This window comes from Hirundo rustica, unplaced genomic scaffold, assembly GCF_015227805.2.
Source record: "Hirundo rustica isolate bHirRus1 unplaced genomic scaffold, bHirRus1.pri.v3 scaffold_139_arrow_ctg1, whole genome shotgun sequence".
NCBI classification, from domain to species: Eukaryota; Metazoa; Chordata; class Aves; order Passeriformes; family Hirundinidae; genus Hirundo; species Hirundo rustica.
Genome location: NW_026690224.1, coordinates 61,673 through 80,966, shown reverse-complemented (window position 1 = coordinate 80,966; position 19,294 = coordinate 61,673). Strand labels below are relative to the sequence as shown.

The 19,294-nt window shown below is 45.9% G+C and overlaps 1 pseudogene; it reads right to left on the bottom strand.

Moving 5' to 3' along the window:
* Positions 1–2,580: 2,580 nt before the first annotated feature.
* LOC120747661 (choline/ethanolaminephosphotransferase 1-like) overlaps positions 2,581–19,294 on the bottom strand; it is a 36,998-nt pseudogene continuing 20,284 nt past the window's right edge.

Sequence of the window (19,294 nt, the reverse complement as noted above, 5' to 3'; positions counted from 1 at the left end):
TCTGCGGACCCCCTCTGGGGATGGCAGTTATTAAAGAAAGGTTGGATTCAAGTGGGTTGATGGCACAATTACATCACGTTAAACCCAGCTCTTGAAATATGATCAACACAAGCTGATATTGTAGTGAAGTATTTCGGTGATGCATACGGGTTGTTTTATTTTTTTGCAGAGCCATTCTTTGGCTTGAATGTTTTCAAAGCTCTAATTACCTGTTGTTAATGATTCTGTTGTTAAAATCCCTCTTTTTGTCGGGTATCACCTCTGCTGCTTCCTAGGAAATGGCACCCGGATCCATGAGGAGGAGGAGTGACATCAGAGCTTGTGTGCAAATGAGAGGACATCTTGCACAGCTCAGCAAAGGAAACCCCTAACACGGCGAGCCACCACGGAATCAAAGGATTTAAATAACACTCCTGGCTGAGGAACAAATAGAGTTATCTCCCTAGACCTTTTTAACCTCTCGCCCTATCCAGCAGAGACGCTGGCTGCCAAGAGGAGCCCTGGCTTCAAACCAAGAGCAGGCCTCCTGGTGCTCCCGCGAGGACGGAAGCCCCGGCTCTGCCTGCGCACCAGCGCACAAAGCTGCAGATCTCCTCCTCCGCGTCACTCCTGGGAGCAGCAGCGGCGCTGTGTGCGCGACCCGTCGGACCCCCGCCCGAAGCTGAGCCTAATAAAGGCATTAAAAAAGGAGCAGATGGCCTTGCCCTGTTTATTTCAAAAATAACACAAAGGGCTCTAAAGTCCCCCTTAAATCCACATGGTTTGGCCTAAAATCAGCCAAATGCAGTTAAAATCATCCAAAGCGGCCTAAAATCAAACCAAAGGGGCCTAAGACTGCCCAAACTGGTTTAAAACCCTCACAAAATGGCCTGAAATCCCCCTTAAATCTCCCAAATGGGCCTAAAATCCACCCCAAAAGTACCTGAACTGGTTTAAAATCACCCAAAGGGACCTAAAGTCCACCCTAAAAACTCAGCAGATTTGGCCTACAGACACCTAAACATACCTAAAACTCATGCAAATGGGCCTAAAATCCTCCAAAAGTATCTAAAATACACACTAAACCTGCCCAGCTTATCCTAAAATCACCCAAATGAGACAAAACCCCAACAGATTTGGCCTAAAATCTGCCAAAGGTTCCTAAAATCCACACTAATCCTGCCCAGTTGGGCAAAAATCACCCAAACGGGTCTAAAATCTTGTTGGAACAAACGCAACCATGCTGGGGGACACTGGGATCATACTGGATCATACTGGCAGCAACTGGGACTGCACTGAGGGTGACTGGGAGCAACTGCGGGCAACTGGCAGTGACTGGGAACGTGCTGGCAGCAACTGGGATATACTGGGAGAGACTGAAACCACAGTGAGTGTAAGCGGGAGCAACTGGAACCACACTGGATGAGAATGGGAGCAGCTGAGCCCATGTCAAAAGGGACCAAAAATCCACCCTAAACCCAACCTCGTTTGGTCTGAAATCACCCAAAGAGGCCTCAAATCCCTACAAAGTGGCCTCAAATGACACAAAGGGCCCTAAAATCCACCTTAAATCCACATGGTTTAGCCTAAAATGAGCCAAATGCAGTTCAAATCATCCAAAGTGGCCTAAAATCAAAGGCCAGGGTAATACTGGGATCCTGCTGGAACTGACAGGCATCATACTGGGAATGCCTGGAATAGTGCTGGGAGTATTTTAGAGGAAACGGGATCACATTGGAATCAGACTGGGAGTGACTGGAAAGGTGCTGGCCATGACTAGAACCATACTGGGAGTGACTGGGAGCAATGGGGCCCACACTGGGAGTGACAGGGAATCACCCTGGGCAGGACTGGAATAATGCTGGGAGTATCTGGGAATGCCTGGGGTCATACTGGGGGTGACTGGGTACAAGGGATCATACTGCAAGCCACTGGGATTACAGTGGCTGTGAATGGATCCTGACTGGGGGTTACTGGGAGCTACTGGGCATATGTTTGCAGGAAAATGGGGACTGAGATGAACTGGAAAGTACTGGAAGCATGCTGAGGAGACTGAGATGACAACTGCGATCATACTGGGAGCAACTGGGACTATACTTTGGGCAACTGCCAGAAACTGGAGTCATGCTGGAGGAAACTGCAAGTAACTGGGAAAAACTGGGATGGTTCTGTGGGAAATGGAAACTTACAGGGGAAACTGGGAGTGCCTGGGAATGACTATGAGAATGTCCAGGGACACTGGGATACACTGGGAATGTCTCAGACCATAGGGGCGGTAACTGGGATCAAACTGGGAGAGACTGGCTATGTGCTGGGGGGAGCTGGGACCATGCTGGGGACACTGGGAGCAAGTGGGAGTGACTGGGGCCCTGCTGGGAGAGACTGGGATCATACTGGCAGTGCCTAGGACTATGCTCGGGGCAACTCTTCCTCCCCCCATCTCCTCCTGCCCCGTTCTGAACCCCGAACGGTGAGGGCGGGGTCAAGGAAAGGGCGGGAACTGTGAGGGGAAAGGGGCGGGGTCAAGGAAAGGGCGGGAACTGTGAGGGAAAGGGGCGGGGTCAAGGAAAGGGCAGGAACTGTGAGGGAAAGGGGGTGGGGTCAAGGAAAGGGCGGGAACTGTGAGGGGAAAGGGGCGGGGTCAAGGAAAGGGCGGGAACTGTGAGGGGAAAGGGGCGGGGTCAAGGAAAGGGCGGGAACTGTGAGGGGAAAGGGGCGGGGTCAAGGACAGAGCAGGAATTCTGAGGGGAAAAAAGTGCGGCCAAGGCAACGCACGGTCCTAAAAGGGCCCGGTTTGGTCTAGAATCACAAAAGGGCCTAAAATTGCCCAGAGGGACTGAAAATCCACCCTAAACCCAAACAGATTTGGCTTCAAATCACCCAAAGAGTCTTGCAATCCCCACAAAGTAGACTTCAATAACAGAGGGGCCTAAAATCCACCCTAAATCCATAATTTGGCCTTAAGTCAGCTGAATAGTGGTAAAATCATCCAAAGGGGTCTAAAATCCAACCAAAGAGCCATAAAATTGCCCAAACTGGTTGAAAACCCATGCAAAAATGCCCTCAAATCAACCTTAAATTTCACCCAAGGGCATAAAATCCACCCTGAAAATACCTGGTTTGGCTAAAAATCACCCAAAGAGACCTAAAGTCCCCTGTAAATCCCACCAGATTAGTCCTAAAATTAACCAAATGGGTCTAAACCCCAACCAAATAGGCCTCAGTTCATCTAAAATGATCTAAAATCCACCCTAAAACTGCCCTGCTTATCCAAAAATCACCCAAATTGGATTAAAATAATCCAAAATTATCTAAAATCCACCCTAAAACCCACCAGGTTTGGCCAAAAATCAATCAAAGGTGCCTAAAATCCCCCCTAAGCGTCCCCAGTTTTGCCTAAAATCACCCAAACTGGCCTAAAATCTCCGCGACCACAACCGAGACAGAGACCAAGACCAAGATCAGCACCAGAACCGGCACCAGCACCAAGACTGAGACCGACACCAGATCCGAGCCTGGCACCAAGAGCGGCTCTGCTGTGGGACGGGCACTGAGACCAACACTGGGACCAGAACCGACACCAGAACCGACACCGACACTGCTCCGGGAGCCGGATCAACACTAGGACCAGAACCAACGACAGAACTGAGACCGGCACTGCACAGGCACCGGGACTGAGACCGAGACCAAGACTGAAACTGCTGTTGGAATCTTTTGCCAAGCAATCATATTTGTATGGTTTTCCTGTTTCATCCTCTCTATCACCTTGGAGCGTCTCCAAGGCATGGAACGTTGGAGCTGCCCCCAGCTGTGGTGTCCCTGAGAGGGGAACCTTGGAGCTGCCAGCACGGTGATGTCCCCGAGAGGGGAACGCTGGGGCTGTGCCACTCCTGGCCCGGCCCCAAGAGCTCTGGCAGCACCTGGAGGAGACACCAAGGCTGAGCTGGGAGGGAGGCAGCAGGATCATGGAGTGCAGGCCCCTGCCCTGCACAGACAGGCCAAGAGTGGCAGCCTGGGCATCCCCGGGAGCGGTGTGCAAAGGCTCCTGGAGCTGCTGCAGCCTCGGAGCTGTGAGCATTGCAGTGGCTGCAGAGCTCTGGGGAAAGGCCCCGGCCCTGGCTTGGGGCTCAGCCGGTGGCCCAGGGAGCAAATGAACTTGCAGCTTGTGGCCCAGAGCAGGGAAGAGCAGGGGCAGTGCTGGCTGGGAGAGCCTCTGGGCAAGGGCCTGCAGCACCAGGACACAGGCGTACCTCAGTTCCTGAGTGTTTATTAGTCTTAGTTGTCTCCTTTCAAGATTTCCTTGAAGATTAATTGAGCAGGCTTCCATCCCTTTCCCTGCGTTTTTTGTCATCCCATTCACACTTTGCTTTTCACGTGCTTTCAAAATTTTCCCTTTTTCTTTTTAAGCTGGCATGTCTTCAATTTCATTCCTTCTTCTTATATTTAACTTTCTTGCCTGATTTCGGAATTTTTGCAAGTGTTTGTCCTTTTCAGTGTCCCTCGTTTCATTCCAGTGCATTTGGTCTCACTCCCTCCAGTTCCAAATTTTCTCAGTTGTGTTCACTCACAATGTTTCTCATCATATCTCTGTTCCTGAGCATTTGATAGTCTCTGTTCTCTCTTTTCAAGATTTCATTGAAGATTCATTGGGCAAGCTTCCATCCCGTTCCCTGCACTTCTGGCCATCCCATACACTTTTTGCTTTTCACGTGCTTTCAAAATTTTTCCTATTTTCATTTTACGACTGCCTGTCTTCAATTCCTTTACCTCTCCATTTTTATCTACCTTTCTTGCCTGAGGTCAGCTTGAATAGGAGTACTTTTGGCAAGTGTGGGTCCTTTTCACTGCCCCTCATTTCATCTCAGTCCTTTTGGGCTCAATCACTCTGGTTGCAAATTTTCTCAGTTGTATTCATCCGCACTCTTTCTTATCACATCTCCTTTCCTGAGCATTTGTTAGACTGTGTTCTCTGTTTTCAGGATTTCATTCTGGTTCCTGAAAGGAAGAATTTCCTTTTGGGAACAGGAATGGAATCTGGCAATTTTAATGAGGATTAATTGGTCAGGCTTCCGTCCCTTTCCCTGCACTTCTTGTCATCCAAGTCACCTTTTGCTTTTCACTTGCTTTCAAAATTTTCCATTTTTCCTTTTAAGCTTGCGTGTCTTCAGTTCCTTTTCCTCTCCTACATTATTTTCATTTGTTGCCTGATTGCAGCATTTGAATTGCATCACCTTTGGCAAAGTGTTGGTCCTTTGCAGTGCCCCTCATTTCATTCCAGTTCATTTGGTCTCAATCCCTCCGGTTCCAAATTTTCTCGGTTGTGTTCACTCACAATGTTTCTCATCATATCTCCTTTTTTGAGTGTTTATTAGACTTCCTTTTGAGTTTTCCAGATTTCAATGAAGATTCATTGGGCAGGCTTCCATCCCTTTCCCTGCATTTCTTGGAATCCCATTCACTTTTTGCTTTTCACATGCTTTCAAAATTTTCCTTTTTTCGTTTTAAGCTTTCATGTCTTCAATCTCTTTTCCAGTCCTTATTTATTTACATTTCATGCCTGATTTCAGCATTTGAATTGGAGTTCTTTGGGAAAGTGTTGGTCCTTTTCACTGCCCCTCATTTCACCTCTGTCCATTTGGTCTCAATCCCTCCGGTTCCAAATTTTCTTGGTTGTTTTAATTCTCCCTGTTTCCAGTCATATCTACTTTCAGGAGTATTTGTTAGAATTGGTTCTTGGATTTCAAGATTTCAATGAAGATTAATTGGGCAGGCTTCCATCTCCTTCCCTGCACTATATGTCACTCCATTCATATTTTACTTTTCACATGCTTTCAAAATGTTCCCTTTTTCATTTTAAGCTTTCATGTCTTCAATCACTTTTCCACTCCTTCTTTTATTTACCATTCTTTTCGGATTTCAGTATTTGAATTGGAGTACTTTTCAAAAGTGTTGGTCCTTTTTGCTGCCCCTCTTTTCATCTCAGTCCATTTGGTCTCAATCCCTCCATTACCAAATTTTCTCGGGAATTTTCATTTGCACTGTTTCTCATCATATCTCCTTTCTTGTCTGTTTGTTAGATTTTGTTCTCGGTTTTCAAGATCTCAATGAAGATTAATTGGGCATCCATCTCCTTCCCTGCACTTCTTGTCATTCCATTCAATTTTTACTTTTCATGTGCTTTCAGAATTATCCCTTTTTTGTTTTATGATTGCATCTCTTCAATTTCTTTTCCTCTCCTTCTTTTATCTATATTTCTTGCCTGATTGCAGCATTTGAATTAGATTTCTTTCGGCAAGTGTCATCCATTTCATTGTTCCTCATTTCATCTCAGTCCATTTGGTATCAATCCCTCTGGTTCTAAATTTTCTCGGTTGTTTTCATTCTCACTGTTTCTCATCATATCTCCCTTCTTTAGCATTTGTTAGACTTCATTTTCTGTTTTCAATATTTCATTGAAGATTAATTGGGCAGATTTCCTTCCCTTTCCCTGTACTTCCTGTCATCCTGTTCACTTTTTGCTTTTCATGTGCTTTCAAAATTTTCCCTTTTTAGTAAAGTGCAGTCGTGGGGAGCAGCCGGAGTCAATCACGCTCTCCACAGAAGTAATGGTGGATGCTCGTTTATTGAGGGTACACAGGGTTCTTTTATACATATATCATTCTTGTGCATAAGCTGTTCACGCAACATTTTGCTACTTGCTATTTGTTACCTCCTGGTGTTCACGAGCCCCAAGCGGCTATACTATTGGCTAATTCTATCTGCATAAGCGTTCCTTTGCAGTTACCTGTTTACACTTTGTTGAGTGTGAGTGTTTACACGGCTCATTCCCAGACTATTCGTCCTTGACAGTGCTAAAACAACAGCATTTTCCCAACACTGCAGGGCCTCTCTGTGTCTATCTCCAGAAATCCTTCTAAAATTCCCCCTTTTTCCTTTGCACAAGCCAAGCATTAGATATTGTCTTATGCAACATATTCTTAATACAAGACATTACACAACTTAGTACTAATAATCCTACTACTACAAGTAATAATATAACAAACACTTGTTTAACAACAAACTTCAGCTCTCCTGTAATTTTAAGGCTACTTAACTAATCTCTAAATGCATCATCACTTTCTTTTAAATCATGTAATTTGTTCTTCATTAATTGCAATTTTTGTGAATTGATCCAAAATAGTCAGACATGTTCATGCAACACATTCTTTCAAACTCTTCACACCTTTGGTTATGCACTATGGATGTTAACACTGTCCTAGCTTGGGACCAGAATTTAGGATCTCTCATGTCCGTACAGTCCAACTTATGTATGGCATGTTTTCTCCGAGTGACTTTTGCCAAAGTCATCAATGCTGTTGTGTTAGGGTGAAACAGGACAAGCTTCCCTAAATAGCATGGGCCCCCATGTGGGCTGGCTGGGACTCCATTCCAAGCGCGGTCCCCACATAATAAAAATATTCCTGGTGGAAGGTGTCGCGCTGGTTTGCCAGTCAAATTACATTTGGAATAAAGTTGTTGTTGTACACTGCCACTAGATTGTCAAGCTGAATTTATTGCAGCCCATTTCTGGCTATGTATATTTAGACTCTGCTCTGTGGGGGGCTCAAAGGACACCCAACCTCCCTCACTTCTATTCGTAGAGCTGGTATTCATACATCCAAGGAGGTCTAATTCTTCAGGTGGTGAAGTAAGTGTATCATTAAGTTGCTCTATAGTTTTACACTGCCAGTCTCCATCAGCCTGGGTGGCTGTGAAACCTGATGTCCACACCATGGCGCTTGCCACAGTAAAATTCAGAAATGTCTCATTTTTCATATGACCTTTAAATTCATGAGGGCTCCAAAGGAGTGTTCCTATCAAACAAGTCCTGAATGGGTCTTGGGAATTGGCCAGGCTAAGGCAAATAGAATCCTGTTCAGTCATTTTGGCAAATGTCACCCATACATTAGTTCTCTTAGAAAATTGGTGAGCTAATTTGAGAAGATCCTGCAACACTTGTTGACACCATGAGCAAAAAGAACGTAACACACGAAAACGTCTTACCATGTGCACCTGCTATATCCTTTGGTTTTTTTAGATTTTTTTTTTTTTTTAAATGAAATTATTTGACAAAGATGCCACACTATTTTGCATGCTGGGCACCCCTTGGCTCACAGGACCCTGTTCAGCATGAAACCGCTTTGTCAGCAATGCACGAGCAAAAACCACCCCAGCTTGGCTCTTACTTGGCAGCTGCTGCAGCCACACAACTTAGGAAAATATCTTTGGGTTTTCACCAGCTTAAGTCTTTAGTAAATAAATTCCAAGTGAACACTAAACAAGTATTTCGCTAAGAGAGGATGAAATATTAAAATTAAAAGCAAGTCAGATTTCAGCTGTAATTATACTACATTAGAAACTCCAGCTGGTGGGGATCCATTCACTACATAGAGAAATTAGTAATCAAGGTAATTACAAAGACAGAGCATTTATTTCCTGCATGCTTTCCCAGGCTTGGAATCAACAGAGTTGACTACATGGAAAGTTGACTAGGGTGAACTCGGAATTCATTTTCTCAGGCAGGAGACTAGATAAGGAGCGTTACTAGTAAAAAGTCATACAACATTGATTATTATAAATTACTTTGTTCTCATCTGCTTTTAGTCTTTGTCTCCTATGAGTCTTCATCCATTCCTGTAGAAACCTAACTCCTTTTCCATTCCCCTGTGGCAGCTCCCATCCCCAGTGATGGTTCGAGGGCATGGGGCAGCCCTTGATGCGGAACACGTGGATGTGCAGGTGGGCAGCAATTCTGGCTGCACATGCTGACACAGTATAGGAGCAGGTCAGACAGGGACAGAATCAGGGCAATCCAGAGGACAATATACTTATCAGCTTTATAGCTGTTAAAACATTTGGTCAAGGAACAGCAATGCTGGGCCTATGAATGCTGTGTCATATAGATACATTTCACTCTTGGTCATGTGGGCAACCACCAGTTGATTTGTGATCTTGGCAGCCACAAAGCCAAAAGTCAGGATGTAGAGGCAGAGATGCCTCTCAAAGAGCTGCACAGCAGATTTCTTGTAGATCATTGCAGCCAAGGCAATCACGGAGCCAATATGAAGAAAAGGTGAGAGGACACTTGTTCCTGCTAAAGTGGATGCATTTTTGCCAACTGCACCTGAATATTCAGTCTTGGAATCAGAGATTGCTAAAAAGATGGTCCTCCAATCACTGCCAGTAAATGCATTATTATTATGAAGATTTGTACTTCAGTCACATCAATCATGCCGAAGCTCAGCGTCCTGAGACGTACATCTGTCAGTGCACGCAGTAAAACATGAATGTCACAGCAAAACAACAGAAGAACATCCCATCAGGGTTGGTGTCCAGCTGCACAACAATACAAGTTTCCAAAACCACAAAGACTGTGGACAATGAATCACAGCTATGATCAAAAAGCTCTCCTAACGGAGTGCTGCTATTTGTCCTTCTTTCTTGTTTTCCATCTATAGCATCCAGGGACTGGAATGCCACAGGCACAAGCCATGAATGTCCAGGAAGGTGCCTGCCTTTGAAGCTGTTGAGCAGTAACATACTAATAACAGCGTTGCAAATATATTTATTAACAGTTTGATGACGGTGGTCAGACTGGGGGCAGTCCAGGCTGGAGAATGGATATCTGCAGTATGAATCCAATCTAATATTGTTCGAGCACTTTTCAGATTTCAAGCTGTGCTCTTTTACTGTGGGTGGTTTTTTGTGAGTTTTTTTGGGGGGGTTTGGGTTTTTGTTGGTTTTTTTTTGTTTGGTTGGTTGGTTTGGGTTTTTTTTGGCCTGTTGCAAGATTTTCCATTCATCCTGCTCACACACAGGATTGCCACCTCTGAACACGACAGGACACGCTACAGGACATGCCATGTATCCTGCGGGTTCCCACTGTCCTTCTAGTATAGCATCACCTATAATTTTGGACCATGGAGTCACGGGGGGGGCAGGCAAAAGTGTTGCCTGGGAACTGCTTTCTGCAGTTTGTTCTAGAAATTGTTGCATTGGAGTTAACTGGAAGCTGAAAGATGTTGGCTCCTCCTGATTCTTAGCATTTATTGTAGATAGTTCTTGGGCTTTTTCCAGTAGCAGCTTGGTTGCTGCTTGCCCTCGCTCATCCAGGCATTGCATCACTGCCTGAATTTGATCAGTCAGTTCTTTTAAACCAATCGTGGGTTCTGCTGGGGGTTTTGCCAGGGGAAGCACTGCTCCATCATTTGGTTCCTCCTCTAATTCATCCGGCAGCAGAACATTGTCGGGGGAAGGTGGTCGACAGCAGGGGTCACGGGTTCCCCTCTCTTGGTCTCTTCGGTGTGTCTTTGGGCACAGCCGAGAAAGGGGGAGCACTCAGTGCATGCCTTGTGGGAGCGGCGGCGCTGGGAGCAGCAGCGCCGGCCCCGGCCCCGGCCCATGGTGGCAGTGGCGGGGCGGTGCGGACTCCCGGGAGCCGCTTTCTCCTCGTCCTGCCTGTTGCTCCGGGGCGGCGGGGGCGGCAGGCACGATGGAGCCGCTGCCACGGAGGGATGGGGATGGTCCGTGGGCCGGGAGCGGTGAGCCGGGCATCGGCCAGCGACGGTGCCGGGGCGCCGGAGGCAGCAGGAGGGCACGGCAGGGGCCCCATAGTGCCTCCCCGAATTCGCAGAGTTGGGGTTTGTTAAATGTCCATTTCCCCGTGCCCAGTTAATCAGCTTTAGCAGTACTTTTTCTGCTACTGTTTTTCCTCTCTCAGAGAGTATAATAATAAATAACTTCAATGCGGCAGCAAATTCGCATTCCATGCTTGCCGTCATCAATGGGGCAGGGAAGTGAGTACTCAAAGCCTTCCACCTTTTTTCAAGAAACTGCCCCCTGTTCCCCTTACCAGCTCAGCCTCGCACTCTTTGCAAGGACGGCGAGCTTCTGCCTCAATGCTGATGCATCTCTCGGCAGATCAGCGTCTGACCGCTATTTTCGGGAGGTCTCACCTCAATGCAGCTGCATCTGTCGGCGAGTTCAGCGTCCAACCGCTCAGCGTCCCACCGCTAATTTCTCCTCTGGGTCGTCACCCCAAAGTCCCTGTTCGGGTGCCAATTGAAGGTGATTTTTGAAAAGAAAAAAAAAAAAAGGAAAACAAAAACAAAAACATGGGCAACAGCCAGAGTCAAAGACCTTCTTCACAGAAGTAGTGGTGAATGCTCCGTTTATTGAGGGTACACAGGGCTCTTTTATACATATATCATTCTTGTGCACAAGCTGTCTACACAGCATTTTACTACTCGCTATTGGCTAGTGTTATCTGCATAAGCATTCCTTTGCAGTTACCTGTTTACACTTTGTTGAGGGAAAAAGCTGGTTCTCAGGCTCAGTATCCTGGTTCTCAGGCTCAACGTCCTTGACAGTGCTAAAACAACAGAACTCTCCCAGCATTGTCAGGCCTCTCTATGTCTGCCTCCAAAAATCCTGCAACATATTTGTCCTTTTCAGTGCCCCTCATTTTGTCTCAATCCATTTGGTCTCAACCCCTCCAGTTCTATATTTTCTTGATGGTTTTCATTTCCACAGTTCCTCATCATATCTCCTTTCTTGAGCGTATGTTAGACTTTGTTCCCTCTTTTCAAGATTTCAATGAAGATTAACTGGGCAGGCTTCCACCCCTTTCCCTTAAGTCTTGTCATCCCATTCACTCTTTGCTTTTCACGTGCTTTCAAAATTTTCACTTTTTCGCGTTAATCTTGCATGTCTTCAATTCCTTCTCCTCTCCTTCTTTGATTTACCTTTCTTGCCTGATTGCAGCTTTTGAATTGGAGTACTTTTTGCAAGTGTTGGTCCATTTCACTGCCCCTCATTTCATCTCAGTCCATTTGGTCTCAATCCCTCCAGAATTTTCTCAGTTGTTTTCATTCACACTGTTTTTCATCATATCTCCTTTCCTGAGATTTAGACTTTGTTCTCTGTTTTCAAGATTTCATTCCCTTTCCCGAAAGGAAGACTTTCCTTAAAGAAGTGGGAAGGACCTATTGCAAATCCAATGAAGATTAATTGGGCAGGCCCCCATTCCTTTCCTGGCACTTCTTGTCATTCCATTCACTCTTTGTTTTTCCCGTGCTTTCCAAATTTTCCCTTTCTCATTTTAAGCTTCCATGTCTTCAATTCCTTTTCCTCTCCTTCTTTGATTTACCTTTCTTGCCTGATTGCAGCCTTTGAATTGAAATACATTTGGCTATTCTTGGTCTTCTTCACTGCCCCTCATTTCATCTCAGTCCACTTGGTCTCAATCCATTCTTTACCAAATTTTATTGATTGTTTCCTTTCCCACTCTTTCTTGTTGTATCTATCTTGTCATATCTGCGTGTTTGTTAGTCTTAGTTCTCTATTTTCAAGACTTCAGTGAAGATTGTTTCGGCAGGCTTTCATCCCTTTCCCTGCACTTCTTTGTAGCCTTCCCCACAGGACTAGACGGCTGCCGAAGGTAAAGGAAGAGTCTTGACTCTCTGACTTCGGTGGGATAGTTCTGCTTTTACTCTTATGTCCTGCTCAGCCTTGAGACCCTATCCGATGGACAGCCGATGCCAGAGAGCGCTGGTCCCTCCCCCGCCGTGGCTTTTTCCCCCAGTGGGCAGGGCCCATAGGCGAGACCCAGAGGCATCACCCAATCAGTGTTCCCCATGGAAGAAACAGGATTAGATTACATCTCAGTGAGGGGGATGGGCACTGCTGGGCAGGGACAGATAGAAAAGAACATTACAAATATAAACCAAATTAATGCATTACAACATTTCCCCTTTTCTTATTAAATTACGGAAGAGGAAGGCTCAGTTCGTGGGAGCTGCTCAGAGTTTGGACCTTGAGTACCTTTAAAGTTACAAAAGAAAAATGACCTTTAGTGCAAACTGTTTAGAAAGACACTGTCAAGGAATAATGATAATTAGAAGGAGAAGGTTCGGCGCTTTCTTCTCCAGGCAGCACTGGCCACTTGTGGGGCCTCTGCAGGTGGTTTTGCAGTTCTAGGGATGAAAGGTTTCACCCCCTCAGCTGGCACCCACTTGAGATCTGGGGGAGTGGACACATAGGCGTACCCATGACCCCAGGTGACCTGATCATGAGGACTTTTTGTTTCTCTGGTCGCTGGATCCTTTACTATCATATCTGGTGACTTTTGCTGAAAGGCCGAACTGGTTAAAGCAGGATTATTTAGTTTAACATTTACATTTTCTAGTTTCTTTGACAAATTCCCTTTAGCCCTTTGAGACCTCCCACCCCCATTGTCCCAAAAGTCCAGAAATGGCTTCTTTAAAGGGCATTGAGATGCCCAATGTCCAGCGTGATCACACAGGAGACACGTTGTTCCTCTCTTGGGCGGTGGCCGTGGCACAGGTACAGGAGGCACAGTGTCTGCAGCAGCAGCTTTTTGTGGTGGTTTGACTCTGGAATTGTGGTTTTGATGAGCTTTTATGAAGGGAATCTTCCTGGCACACACCTGGAGCATGTCATGTAAAGCTGGAGCTGGTTCTGTGGACAGGCTGAGGATAGCCGCCTTGCACTCTTCGTCTGCATCGGCCAGAGCCATCTCCTCCAGGACCTGCTCCTGGGTTCCCTTATTCTTAACCTGTAACTCGATAGCTCAGGTTAAACATTCCACAAATATTACTAAAAGTTCTGATGGAAGCTGTTTTGTTTTACTGTAAGGTTGGAAAGACTTATCGGGCTGGGTTGCTAATTGAATGGCAGAAAAGTCGGGATCGCTCCCTGCTTCTGGGTTCCTGGCTCCCCCCCCAACACTGCCACGGACCCCAGGCGCCCTGCGCGGCCCGTGAAGCCCGGCCCGGCAGTGCCGCATGGTCGGGGCACACTGAGGACAGTCCGTCCTGATTGACAGCGGCACCGGGGGCCGGCGGGCCCGGCCCCAGCACCCCCACTCTAAATGCCGAGCTGCAGGGACACCGCCGCCCTGCGCCCCGACCCCCTCCTTCTGGGAAATGGGAACCGGGACTGTGGGCGGGGAAACTGTAGGAACCAGGGGCAGGGAGGGGCTGGAGGCTTGAGTCACATGGGGAGGAGTGGCAGGGTGGAGGTTTGAGGGTAGGGGACAGAGTCAGAGGAGAGTGAGGTGACGGGGGCGGAACCGAAGGAACAAAGGGCTCCTCATGGGTCTGGAGCACATGGCTTCAGCCATTTTGGACAAAGGAATCCCCTCCATCTTGTGACCACCCCCACCTGGGGACCACTAAGATGGGAGGTTTGAGCACTCAGACTGCCTGCAGAGGTACAAGCTGGGGAAAATTCACAAAGAACTGGCCTTTTTTTCCTTTTTATTTTGCTTTTGCAATGCAAACTTAATTTTTAAGCTATAAAAGGCAAAATTTGCATCTTCTTTGTTGTTAGAGGAGCCAGATTCAACTATTTTTTTTATTATAGCCTCCCAGAATTCCGGGGAGCTTATTTGCTCTGATGTTAAGTGTGGAAACTGAGAAAATAACCAGAGGGTTAATTTTTTCAGCTGTTTCTTTGAATAATGGGTCTCGTCATTATTCAAGGTATATAAAATGTGGTAATAGACTCTTTTGTGGGGAACAGACATTTTGCACCCATTTTTGGCTCTGATTTTGGGTTTCTGTGTTCTCCTTATTGTGACCGAGAAACTGAAAAGAAAAAAACTTGCTGGAGAGAAAAAAAGCCAAAAGGGGTTCCACCCCCACCAAGGCTGCCGAAATAAGTGTGCTATCTCTAAAGCACTTTGAAGGTTCACTCTGGAAGCAAAAACCTTCCCCGACAGAGAAAAAACCCTTTTCCCTTAGAAAATCGAAAGTAATACTCACCAAAATTCCAGCGTTTCTTTCTTTTCTTTCCCAACCACTCCTTTTACCTAGAGACCTCTCTTTGGTGCATAAAAAGTTTTCAGTCTCTGATCCTAGGGTCATTTTTCCACGAGCATGTGGCCATCCCTAGGCAGCTTGCCAGTCGTGGGCTTTTTTTGCAGCACTCCGATGGGATTTTTGAGTCCAAGGAAGAAAACTGCAGCCGTGGCCTGTAGAGTCCTGTATCTGAAGACTCCACAGCAAACGCCAAGCCTGACAGGTCTGTCTCTGCGTGGGTTTCTTCAGCCACGTGCCCTCTGAATGGTTCCAGCTTTTTGGGAACCTTTTGTGGCTTCAAGCCCCAGTTCGGGCGCCAGATGTAGCCTTCCCCATGAGACTAGACGGCTGCTGAAGGTAAAGGATGAGTCTTGACTCTCTGACTTCGGTGGGATAGTTCTGCTTTTATTCTTATGTCCTGCTCAGCCTTGAGACCCTATCCGATGGAAAGCCGATGCCAGAGAGCGCTGGTCCCTCCCCCGCCATGGCTTTTTCCCCCAGTGGGCAGGGCCCATAGGCGAGACCCAGAGGCATCACCCAATCAGTGTTCCCGATGGAAGAAACAGGATTAGATTACATCTCAGTGAGGGGGATGGGCACTGCTGGGCAGGGACAGATAGAAAAGAACATTACAAATATAAACCCATATAATGCATTACAACACTTCTTGTCATCCCATTCACTCTTTCCTTTTCACGTGCTTTCAAAATATTCCCCTTTTCATTTTAAGCTGGCATGTCTACAATCTCTTTTCCTCTCCTTCTTTTATTTCCCTTTCTTGCCTGATTGCAGCATTTGAATTGGCGTACTTTTGGCAAGTGTTGGTCCATTTCCCTGCTCCTCATTTCATCCCAGTACATTTGATCTCAATCCCTCCTGTTCTGAATTTTCTCGGTTGTTTTCATTCGCACTGTTTTTCATCATATCTCCTTTCCTGAGTGTTAGACTTTGTTCTTTGTTTACAAGATTTCATTCACTTTCCCGGAAGGAAGACATTCCTTAAAGAAGTGGGAATGAAATCTTGCAGTTACAATGAAGATTAATTGGGCAGGATCCCATCCTTTCCCTGCAATTCTTGTCATTCCATTCACTCTTTGCTTCTGAAGTGCTTTCAAAATTTTCCCTTTCTCATTTTAAGCTTCCCTGTCTTCAATTCCTTTTCCTCTCCTTTTTCATTTCCCCTTCTTGCCTGATTGCAGCATTTGAATTGGTGTACTTTTGGCAAGTATTTGTCCTTTTCAGTGCCCCTCATTTCGTCTCAATCCTATTGCTCTCAACCCCTCCAGTTCCATATTTTCTCGATTGTTTTCATTCTCACAGTTCCTCATCATATCTCCTTTCTTGAGCGTCTGTTCGACTTTGTTCCCTCTTTTCAAGATTTCAATGAAGATTAACTGGGCAGGCTTCCACCCCTTTCCCTTCATGTCTTGTCATGCCATTCAAATTTTTCTTTTTCACATGCTTTCAAAATTTTCCCTTTCTCATTTTAAGCTTCCATGTCTTCAATTCCTTTTCCTCCCCTTTTTTTTACCTTTCTTGCCTGATGGCAGCATTTGAATTGGTGTACTTTTGGCAAGTGTTGGTCCTTTTCACTACCCCTGATTTCATCCCAGTCTATTTGGTCGCAATTCCTCCAGTTCTGAATTTTCTCCGTTGTTTTCATTCACACTGTTTGTCATCACTTCTCCCTTCCTGTGTATTTGTTTGACTTTGCTTTCTGTTTTCAAGATTTCATTTCCTTTTCCGAAAGGAAGACTTTCTTTTCGGGAAAGGGAATGAAATCTTGCAATTTCAATGAAGATTATTTGGGCAAATTTCCGTCCCTTTCCCTGCACTTCTTCATGTCCCATTCTCTCTTTGCTTTTCATGTGCTTTCAAAATTTTCCCTTTTTCATTTTAAACTTGCATGTCTTCAATCTCTTTTCCTCTCCTTCTTTGATTTACCTTTCTTGCCTGATTGCAGCATTACAATTGGTGTACTTTTGGCAAGTGTTGGCCCGTTTCAATGCCCCTCATTTCATCCCAGTCCATTTGGTCTCAATCCCTCCTGTTCCAAATTTTCTCGGTTGTTTTCATTTGCAATGTTTTTCATCATATCTCCTTTCCTGAGGGTTAGACTTTGTTTCTCGGTTTTGGTTCTGAGATTCAGGTGGTTTTAGAGTCTTTTGCCTTCTGCAAAGCTCTGAGACAGACACAAGAAAGAGACGGAGTCTTCAGGTTCTGATTTTTCAAGGTTGTGCGCTTTCTTTATTGCTTCTTATCTTACAAATTTCTCAGTGCCCAACAAAGGTCTGTGCAGCTGCTCGGGCATTTGATGACTCCTCCTCACACTGGGCTGTCGCTATCTTTTATACTAATTGCTACGTATTCTTTATTTATCATTATTTGCCAATACCTTTCACTTATACTAAAAAGGTCATCCCTACTTTGACCCAATCTCCTGAAACTACTTTGTGCCACCATCACTGCAGAAAATGGAGTGAGGGAAGAAGAAGCAGGAGACAATGCCCAAAATCCTCCATCTTGCTCCCATTCACTTCTATGCTAAAAACCCAAACCTACTGTTTTCTCACCCTGTGATAAGCTAAACTACTATCTTTCACACTCTTGTGGCCTGCAATCCATCCTGCAGTGCAGGAAGCCTTTCCCATGGACTGGGATCAAAGCCAAGGTCCCTCTGGGCTCTGGGCCAGGGTCCCAAACCCCCCTGTCCAGGTCTCTGACCCTCCAGGGCAGCCAAAGGAATGCCCTGGACTCCAACATCTCCCCCTCCTGTTTGAACCAAAACCACCTCTTTGGCAACCCTGTCCATGGCCTGCTGTATGCATCGGAGCAAAGACAGCAGGATCATGAGAAGAATTACAAGCCCTACTAAAATATATACAAATGTTTTTAAAATTCCCTTCCACAATGGTGAAAGGTCAAACAAATTGAACGCACCATCCATCCATGACTCAGTTACCTCCCCAAGTTTGTTCACACTTTCCTGCAATTGCTTGATGTTCTCATGAATGGATTTGGAATGATCTGACAAATTCATGCAGCACATTCCCTCAAATTCCTCACACCCATGCCCATGTGTCAGCAATAGATAATCTATCGCTGCTCTGTTTTGGAGACTTGCTCGTCTTACACTGTCAACGTCCAATAACATGTCACTGAGTGCAAGAGAGGTGGCTCGGGCATGTTTGCTCAGCCAACAACCCACCCGATCGAATTGTGTCAAGGCTACTCCTGATGCTGCCTCTGGTGAAAAAATGCAACTGCAGTTCTGTGAGCCTTGTTCCATGTGTGAACATCGTCATCACAATTTGGATCGTACATCTTGATAGATCTTTTCCCTCTATATTTTTGTTTTCTAAGCAATGTCATGTTGGGTGTCAGCAATGAAAGCATTCCAATGCTGCATGGACTACCTTTGACATTTGTGGGGATTGTGGGCCAAATTCTGTCCCCACAAATGAAAAAGATTCTTCTCGGCAATTGTGCTGGAACATGGTTGGATGGCTTGTCCAGCATCTTAGTGTAATTACACCAAGATGATGAATTTCTGTAAAAATTGAGGTTTGGAGTGACGTCTATTGTTTTGTTTTGTGCCACTCCAGAAAGGCTGAATTTTACACAAAATTGCATTTAGACTGATCCAAGAATTTCCAGTTCCTGAGGTTCAAAAGGAGCCACAGGAAGGAACTTGTCCAAACATCCCATCTGTCCACTGGATTTACAATGGACTTTGAAATTGCTGGAGGGATGTTTTCTGGAATCGGCCATTTGCTCACTGGCAACCCCACTAAACATGTTGAGAAGGGTTTCCTTGGCTTGGAGTGTGTCAAGCAGATGGTATCCAAACCTGATGCATTGGCTAGAGTTTCCCAAACATTCTCTTTTGGTTGGGCCACGGGCAAAACTGCTGCATTGCTCAAGGCAACCAAGGAGAGAATGAGGCACAAGGATAGTTCTTTCATGTTCAATGGCCTTTTTCCCATGGGAATCCCTAAAAATGCAACACCACCCAAGTTCCAAAGAAAACCCCAACCCCAAAGAAAACTCAAGTCCCAGAGTCTCTTTTGCATGTAGAACAAAGGGATGTCTGCTGTCTTGACACTGGCTTACGTCTGCGTGGCCACTTCTCTTTCTCCGGTCTTGGGGTCTGCCTCTGCTTGAGTATGGACTCGGTACGGTTTCACGTTCCTCGCCGCCAGCCACTTTGGTCCGACCGCTGTGGAGACACAAGCATATCCCTTGCCCCAAGTTATTAATTTGAATGGCCCTTCAATCTGTCCTGTTTCTGGGTTTCTGACGAAAACCAAAGGATTTTCCTTTAGCTTCGCTCTTGTGCTGTTTGAAAAGTGTCTGACAATTGGTGGAGTTGGCTCTGCAAAAGAGCCATTTAGAAAATTCAACGCATACAAGGCTTTGTTCAAGCGCATGTATGGTGTTGCGTCTGCTTCTCC